The sequence below is a fragment of the Pseudophryne corroboree genome, chromosome 5 (genome assembly GCF_028390025.1).
Source record: "Pseudophryne corroboree isolate aPseCor3 chromosome 5, aPseCor3.hap2, whole genome shotgun sequence".
Classification (NCBI taxonomy): Eukaryota; Metazoa; Chordata; class Amphibia; order Anura; family Myobatrachidae; genus Pseudophryne; species Pseudophryne corroboree.
The window spans coordinates 683,446,218-683,455,597 of record NC_086448.1 but is presented as its reverse complement, the minus strand read 5'-3'; the positions used below and the strand labels follow the sequence as shown (position 1 = coordinate 683,455,597).

General features: G+C 40.8%; 1 long non-coding RNA gene across 1 annotated transcript; it reads left to right on the top strand.

Annotated features, from left to right (window-relative positions):
• Positions 1–7,153: 7,153 nt before the first annotated feature.
• On the top strand, positions 7,154–8,190 carry LOC134929328 (uncharacterized). The gene is made up of 3 exons (XR_010178476.1): positions 7,154–7,232; positions 7,309–7,521; positions 8,094–8,190. It is a non-coding gene; the product is annotated as an uncharacterized LOC134929328 (long non-coding RNA).
• The last annotated feature ends 1,190 nt before the right edge of the window (positions 8,191–9,380 follow it).

Below are 9,380 nucleotides of genomic sequence, written 5' to 3'. Positions count from 1 at the left end.
ATAAGGAATTACCTGGATCGTGACAGCCGTATCTAGGTGTGTGCGGATTGTGCTACGCACATAGCGTTGTAGGGTAGGGGGCGCTGTTGGCAGCACTTGTCAATTATGATATCTAATTACTTTCACTTGTAGCTTCCCCCCTTTTTGAAGCTCAGCATTTCCTGACCTCCCCTGTCTCCTACCCCCACCCCTTTTGCCGCTAATACCTATACAGCATTCATAAACTTGACTTGAAAACTCTTTGTTGTTCGGGATGCTGATCTGCCCTTGCATAGAAAGCTAGAGAATTCCAAGCTGGAGAGTTTTAACTATTTGAAGCTTACCTTATACTGTGTGAAGGGGTGATCAGCGTTGTGGCTGCGCAGATATATATAAAGTGTTTGTGTGGGGGGGCAATGCTCGTTCTGGCACAGGGCCCCAAACAGTCTAGTTACGGCTCTGCCTATTCTGATTCTTCTGCTCCGGGTAGCTCTTCTTGTGTGCTTGTGCAGGACCCTGCGATCAACAGTACAAATGCAAGTTTTATCTTTCACCAGGACAGCTGTTTATCAGCTGGATTAAAAAATTGATAAATAGTCTAGAAAAATCATTCCTTATCACTCCAATAAAAAAGGTAGATACCAGCACTAGCTGACAATAATTGATACTGGGACGGTTTGTGTAAGCATATAAATAAATTAAATAAATATAATTTATTAGCATAAAAGTAAAATAACAATTATTATTAAAAAGGCCACAATACATTTGTAAGCTAAATTTCATAGGATAAAAATGCCACTGTTAATTCCTATATCATCTATCAACAGGCTCTGGCTAGGACCCTCACCAATATGTGTCCATGGCAGGTCACTAGTTAGCAGCAATGTTACCAGATCTTTGTACTGGTCGTCCCCAATATTCACTCCATATTTAAGGGAGGTAGAAATCGCCGAGGGGGTGATCCTGGTTACTGAAGATGCTGCACTTGAATGTTCAAAGAAAAGGAAAAAAGTCCAAATGATACCAGAGCTTGGATTTCCGGAGTCCCAATGGTTTTAAAAGAGTAATCTCAGGCTCAATGCGTTTCTCTGGTACAAAGATAGCCATCTTCCTCAGGAACACTTATCACTCCAATGTGTTTTTTATGGGGACCCACTGCCACCAATAACAAATACTGTATGCCCAAAAGTCATGTACAAATTACTTCCTGCAAACCTGGCTTGTTGCATAATTGTGAAAAAGCACTGTGACCTGAGAAGCAGAATATTTGCAGTAAAAAGGGTTCATTTACAGTATTGAGCAAGCTACAAATAGAAGATACAAGAAGATACAAATAAGGGGGGTCATTCCGAGTTGTTTGCTCGCAAGCTGCTTTTAGCAGCATTGCACACGCTAAGCTGCCGCCTACTGGGAGTGAATCTTAGCTTATCAAAATTGCGAACGAAAGATTAGCAAAATTGCGAAAAGACACTTCTTAGCAGTTTCTGAGTAGCTTCAAACTTACTCGGCATCTGCAATCAGTTCAGTGCTTGTCGTTCCTGGTTTGACGTCATAAACACACCCAGCGTTCGCCCAGACACTCCTCCGTTTCTCCAGCCACTCCCGCGTTTTTCCCAGAAACGGTAGCGTTTTTTTTACACACTCCCATAAAACGGCCAGTTTCCGCCCAGAAACACCCACTTCCTGTCAATCACACTACGATCACCAGAACGAAGAAAAAACCTTGTAATGCCGTGAGTAAAATACCTAACTGCATAGCAAATTTACTTGGCGCAGTCGCAGTGCGAACATTGCGCATGCGCAGTTAGCGAAAAATCGCTGCGATGCAAAGAAAAATACCGAGCGAACAACTCGGAATGACCCCCAAGATACAGAACAATTAATTTAATACATATCCTAAAGCTGGGTACATGATATCATTGAACGTTTTCCCTTGAACTTCCTGGAGTCCCGGATAAATGATATTGAGCATACATACTGAGCGATTTTTACAAATGACCAACAATATACAGGAGTCATTCAATACTAGGGTTTTTCAGCTGCTGGGAAGGAATTTCATAGAGGTCGTTCATCTTTTGTAGCATATACACTGGGCGATATGCACCTTATCATTAACGGCATAGCCAATACTGACCAGCCTGTACAGATGACAGAAGACCTCGCTAGCGACCCGCGGGAGTGCACAACGTTAGCAATAGTATGTACACACGATGATATTACTAACGATATTGTTCAAAAGGATCAAAATGAGTGATATTTAAAATATCACCTAGTGTGTACCCAGCTTTACTTTATAAAATGGTCTTTAAACTTTTCATCTTTATTTATCTTTTTATTGTATTGGATTATTATCTGGTAATTTAAGGCTATTTGTAATATTATTTGATATTATGTGAATCGCTTTCATACATATTCCACTGATTATTTCCACAATAAAAACCACTGTCTCAGAGACACTGACTCAGCAAATCCCTGTACTTTGTTATCTTAAATTGGTTCCAGCATCTGGAGCATGATTAATAGTATATGATGTTGACATGGCTTAATGGCTGTGTAGTCAACTGGTACCGTCAGGGGTTATACTTCAGGCGAGCAAAGATGTATGACCACAGTAGGAAAATTATTTAAATGGTTTTTGGAAATAACAAAAGATGAGTATTAATGGATTGTCAGATGATAAGAAGTGAAGCATAAACCACTACCTCTAAATACTTGTAAATACAAAATGTTACAAAAAACAAACATGTAAATGCAAAAAATAATGCATTGCCAAAATATAATTTATTTAATTTTATTTTATTCTGGAATCACTCCATAGAGAATACATATTGCTATAATGCAGATCCAGTGATTAAAAAGGTACAATGGAAAATGATGGACGTAAATAAATTAGCATTAGTAAGTCCTTTTAACAATGTAGCACAAAGAAAAACTATGCAAGGGCACAAAACTGGGCGCATCGTAGTGTCTTTAGAATTGAGGGGGTTATTCAGATTTGTTAGCAAACCAAAAAAGTTAGCAGTTGGGCAAAACCATGTTGCGGTGCAGGTGGGGCAGATGTAACATGTGCAGAGAAATATAAATTTGGGTGGGTTATATTGTTTCTGTGCATGGTAAATACTGGCTGCTTAACTTTTACACTGCAATTTAGATTTCAGTTTGAACACACCCCACCCAAATCTAAATTTGTCTGTACAGCTTACATCTGCCCCACCTGCAGTGCAACATGGTTTTGCCCAATTGCTAACTTTTTTGGTTTGCTAGCAACTCTGAATAACCCCCTAAGTGCACCCGAGTGGACAGGTGTATTCACATCCTCTTCTGACTCCATACTCACTCCAATGAAGGACCATTTGTAAATGCATCTACCTGGCCAGAAACTACAGCAGATATGCAATATTGCAACAGTTAATAATTGAAAGGAATTTACAGTGTCATTTCCCTGTCCTCACCCAGGGACTGTATGTTCCCTAGCACCCAGGGACTGTATGTTTCCTAGCACCCAGGGACTGTATGTTCACTAGCACCCAGGGACTGTATGTCCCCTAGCACCCAGGGACTGTATGTTCCCTAGCACCCAGGGACTGTATGTTCACTAGCACCCAGGGACTGTATATCCCCTAGCACCCACGGACTGTATGTTCCCTAGCACCCAGGGACTCTATGTTCCCTAGCACCCAGGCACTGTATGTTCCCTAGCACCCAGGGACTGTTTGTTCCCTAGCACCCAGGGACTGAATGTTCCCATACATGGTGAGCATTCATATCTTTACCTCAGTATTGTTGCTTGAAACAGAATTTGAGTTGGTCAGCAGTAAACCATCAATAATCTCGCATGATATTAAACAGTTTATCAGGGCACACAAGCAAGACGCTCAGAAATTCCTCAAAGCATTTACAAAGTTACTCCGCAGATCATTAGTCACACAGATGTCATTGCAAACTCCTATCATGATGGCTGCCATTTAGGATGGTACAGTATGTGCTGGATGGAAGGTGGTTGTTCTGTTCTGCTACTGGCTAAGTAAGTGTATGTTGCATATCAAAATACTCCGGATTCACAAAAAACAGCATTTTGTTTCATGAAACACCCAGGATTACTTTGTAGTTTGCCTATATGGAGTCTTGGCCTATTGTGCCCACATAATAGGCCAGTCATGAGCCATCTTGCCAATCTCCCTTGTGTACAATAAGAATACTGTACATTCGTAGGTTAAGCTCAATGTTGAGAAGCACTGGATCCCTCCTGGTATCCTTGGCCTCTGAGTACCAGAAATATAGGGTAAGGGCACGTGGCACTGGAAGTGTAAGCATTCACTGGTGGCATATTAAAGCCCTTTTATTCTGGAGAACTACAAGCACCAGCATGCACATGAAACCCATGCACCTTGGGTGGAAAATAGGGCACATTTGAGTAATTTTCAGTACACTGCATGTCCAAAGCTACATTTGCACCGCATATCAGATGTTTTGCGCTTTATATACAGCTTCCTTATCTTCATGATTCAAACATTACATAAGATGGGCATGTTATAGATATAAATGTTTATTTATAAATATAAATTGATGTTATTTTATCCTATGCACATTCATTCATAGATCTACATTTACATGTTACTAAATGTTATACCATCCTCACATACGTGTGTCCCTGTAGGGTTCCAGAGCATGAATCCCTTGGCTGACGGAATTCAAGTACACACATAAGAGAGGATTTACTAAGGTGTGCTTTCACCAAACTGTGATCCCGATTCATGTTTGCATGGAATTGCACAGCTGCAAGGAAGCAGCTATGCAATTCCATCTAATTAAAGTCATAATGCAGCTGGAGGCACCTGTAGGAGATAGACGCCTCCTGATGGCATTAGCGAGGATCCGAGTGTTGTGTCTTCACGATGGTTACAGGCACCCGCCAGCCTGCATAAGCTGAAGCTTACTTAGTCTGGCTGTAGGATCTGGACACTGGACCCGTCATGCCTTCAAAATGAGGGTGATCCACCTACCTTACCCCCCGGGTGAAGCTCTGCCCCCCAAATGCCGTAGCATGTCAATCAAGGTACGGCTGCTGTGGCTGCAAGTGACACCGCAAGAACAGATCTTGCACCTGCGCAGAACCCCAAACATCGTATTTGTACACAAAGATCGGGTTTAGTACAAATATGATTCAGGCGCTGTGTGCTTTTATACATGCTTATATATGATTTGTAACCCTATGTTTTACAAAAGGCCAAAACGTACATCATACACAGTATTATTTCAAACCATCAGATCTTAAACAACCCTGCTTTTTACACATTGGGGTATATTAATTTTACTAAGATTCGTAATGTTCAGAATTTGTTTGAAGTTTAAACATGACTGACATCGGTAGTGTGAATTTGCAACTTTTTGTTTTTTTTACGACTCATTTACTAAGCGTTCGTAATGTGTGTTTTCGTATTTTTCGATGTCGATGTCATTCGTAATATATTTTATGTGATCGCGGCCGACTCTTGTCTTTTTGGCCCTATTTTGTTGGTCTTTTTACGAATTCGTATCTTCCATTTCCACGGCAGTGTTTTTGACCCTTCCCGGCCGCGTTATTTTTTTACTTTCGTTTTCGTCACTCGTCCGTGATTGGTTGTGTTTGTCATGGAGGAGTGTCTGTGCTCATTAGTATAAAAACGCCCCCAACCAGCCGCACCTCGTGGGTTTAGCTAGTGGAGAGGTGAGAGGATGTTGGTGTTTTGGAGTTGGTGATTTGTTGGTCGGTTTTGGAGGTTTCTTGCGATTGTTGAGTGCTGTATTGTGTGTGTAAGTAGTCTTGTGGTAATTGTTGTGTAGTCTCTTTAAAGTTTGTGTCATTTTTAGTGTTTGTGCATTTTACTTTCAGTCTATTGTCATTGTTTGTTTGTGAGTGTGTGTGTGTGTGTGTGTGTGTGTGTGTGTGTGTGTGTGTGTGGTTGGTGTGCAGTGGTAGTGGAGGAGCGTGTTTTGTGTTTTTTTTTTATTAGTGTTATTTGTTGTTTGTCATTATTATGTCCCAGTCAGAGGTGAGTGAGAGGGAGGAGGTGAGTGAGAGGGAGGAGGTGAGTGAGGTGGAGGAGGTTAGTGAGGTGGAGGAGGTGAGTGAGAGGGAGGAGGTTAGTGAGGTGGAGGAGGGTGAGGTTGCTGCTGTGGCCTCGAGTGATAGTGACAGTGATGGTGGTTTTGCTCCGCAGCCACGCACCACTACCAAGACGGGCAGAAATGTTAAATTTATCTTTGTGGAAAATATGGCTTTGGTGCATGAGTTGATGCGCCATCATCGCCAGCTGTTTGGGCGTGATGCGGCCATGGTGCCTTCGCGCAGGAAAACTGTTCTGTGGGGGAAGGTAGTAGCGGCAGTAAACAGTGAGGGTGTGGTGAAGAGGACTTCCTACGTGTCGGAAGAGATTCTACGACATCAAGCGCCGTGTCAAGGCCAAGATGGCAAAGGAGGCTAAGTCAGCCAGGCAAACAGGGGGTGGCCATCCCTTTATAGCGTCTTATCGGGAGTGGGAGGAACCTGTGCGGACCCTTATTCCGCATGAAGTTGTTGGTGCGACTAATGTGCGGGATTCGGATCGTCCTTGGCCTGATGGTGAGTTTATTTTTACAAATCTGTTATATCTGCATATGTGTTTATATCTAATTAGTATTTTTTAAATGATATCGTATTGTTAATATATTTTTATGTTCTAAATTGAATATCTATTTGTGTGGGTTTTTTTTTATATTTTGTGTTTGTATAGTGAGGTGTTAGGTAGTAATGTTTTTTTTTTTGTTTAATGTCTGCTGTATTTTACTTGTCTTTGTGGCCAATATGTTAGTGTAGATGGCTAAGTATTGTATGTTTTATTTTTTTAAATTTTCTCATTTTTCGGTTTTTAAAATGTTATTTTCAAATTTACTCATTAATGTAATAATGTAAAATATATGGTAATACATGTGTGTATATTCAGCTGTTGGCCATTGAAAATTAGACTACTTGTCTATGTTTTTGTCTTTGGAAATGGAACCTCATTAGCCTGTTTACAAAAAATGAAGCAACCCATTGTTTCAATATTTATTGTTAGAAACTGTACCCATAATGGTAATCATATGTCCACATCACTAAATGTTGCTGCTTACAAAAGTACACACTTTAATTAAAGGTCATAAACACCAATGTATCATTTTTACAGTACGAAAGCAAGCCACCACTTCCAGAACACAAGCAACACTGTCAAGAGCTGTGGATGCTGGCGATACAGGTAACGCAAAAATGACACCTGTTAATGTGGCCACCACAAAAAAACAAAAAAATCTAATGTTTGCATTAATCCATAGGAACTTCAACATCGCATCACAGTCCACAAAGACGTCCTTCACAGGGGTCTGGCAGCCACACGAGCAGGCCTAGCAAGAGACGTCATCCTGATGTCGCACCAACACCAGCATTAAGCACACCCCCACATCGTATTTCAACTGTGTTGCCTCAGCCACCAGAACACATTTTGGAGAGTACTCAATCACCGGGACCACATTCCCCTCAGCTGTCTGGTGAGTAAACCCAAAACACAAATTACACATCAGCCAAAAAATGTAATAATCCTAGTACTTATCCACAGCAGCAAGCACGTGGCTTGCAAATTGTTAAAATCCAAAAACCACTAAAAAATTTTTGCAAATTTAGAGTGTTCTCTTGCGCCTTACAGTAGTATTGTGTTGTCATTATTTATTTGAATAGTAAAATATTGAGCTTCAGGTAGATTCACACCCTTTCACAATGGTGATAGAATTCATATTGTCATTTACTGTTTGAAATTTTAATGCAAGTACGATATGGCGGGTGACAAATCACTTTTTTTCATGGTGTAAACTTTGTACCTCTGTGTGTTTGTTTCGTAAGTGTGGTATTTGTCAAACATGTGTCCACTTTTGTTTTGAAGTCATTTTTTTCAACATAAAAACCAACATAATTGGCCTTTTTGATTGTGTATACGAGTCTTGGTGAACATCCTAATTTGCTTTAGAAAAATGTTTGACAAACAAGTCTAGAAAGTTAAACTAAATATCAAAACCAGCATAATTTTCAAATACACTCAAATGTTGTCCCCTTAAACCCCATACAGAACCAGACATCATGCCCCCGGAAGCCCAGCAGGAATCTGAACAGGAAACATACACCCTCCATCTGCAAGCAATAGATGTTAACCAACCAAGCACGCCTCAGGAAAGTACCCCCAGCCACCTCAAATGTCACCACACCCACAATTGGGCCAAACAACCCCCCCCCCGCAACAACCTGAACCATCATTTTGGGTAACATGGAACCAACAACAGGCACAGAATATTGATTGCCTATGCACACACACCCAATACCTAGCCTGTCTGCCCCATCATCTCCCGAGACTGTGTAGAAACACAAGCAGGCTCAATGTCCAGCTATGCAGAGTCGCAAACGGTATGGAGCAGATGAGAGCAGATAACAGCCAACTTATTGTTACCTTTCAGCGCATAATGGATGAGCAACACCGCCATCAACAGGCCCTCATTCAGTTAATTCAAAGTAATCAAATTATATCAGACACCATGTCTCGCATCATAGACAACAACACAACAGCCACAACACAACTTACGGCAACCCTGGCTAACCTCAGTCAAAATATTAATTTGTTGGCACAACACCAACAAGGTTCCAGCTCAGGGACCAACACACCTACACAGACCCCAATTTCATCACCAGTTCGAAGATCAAGCCGAACCCGCTCCACTGCCCAAACCAAACCCACGTCAGCCACCAAAGAACAGCCTAAGAAATAGGCCACCCTGCAGCTGGAGACACATTGTTGACAAAACTAGGTCTACACAATAGCAGTTATTTGTAATGAAAACACATGTTGTACAGTAATAAATGTGAAAAGTGATTGATGTGCAATGTGTTATGTGCAAAAAACTGTCAGTGTAAGAGGAAAATTCTTAGAGTTAACACTCACATGTGTTGGGAATATTCTAGCATCATTACTAACATGAACGTTTACCATAATTATGTGTAAACAATTTAGTAAGGTTGGTGTTAGTCAATGTATGTTTGGCTAATTGGCACACATTACTCAATGTCCATTATGTTGTGCTAATGAGGTAACATATTTCAAACACAGCTTTAGAAGAAAGTCAACACACAACAAACACAAACAATAGGCTAAACAATAATGGTTGTTAGTGCATACTAAATTATTATGTAGTATTGAGGCAAACATTACCTTTGAATGTGAAAAAGAAACTTTTAACATTATAAACACATAATTACTAACCAAAAACGCTATACAAATAGCTAAGTAACTGATACCCAACAGTTAGACATAAACACATATCAAGCAAATAAACAACACTCAGCTGACTAGCTCAAGAGGGAGCAA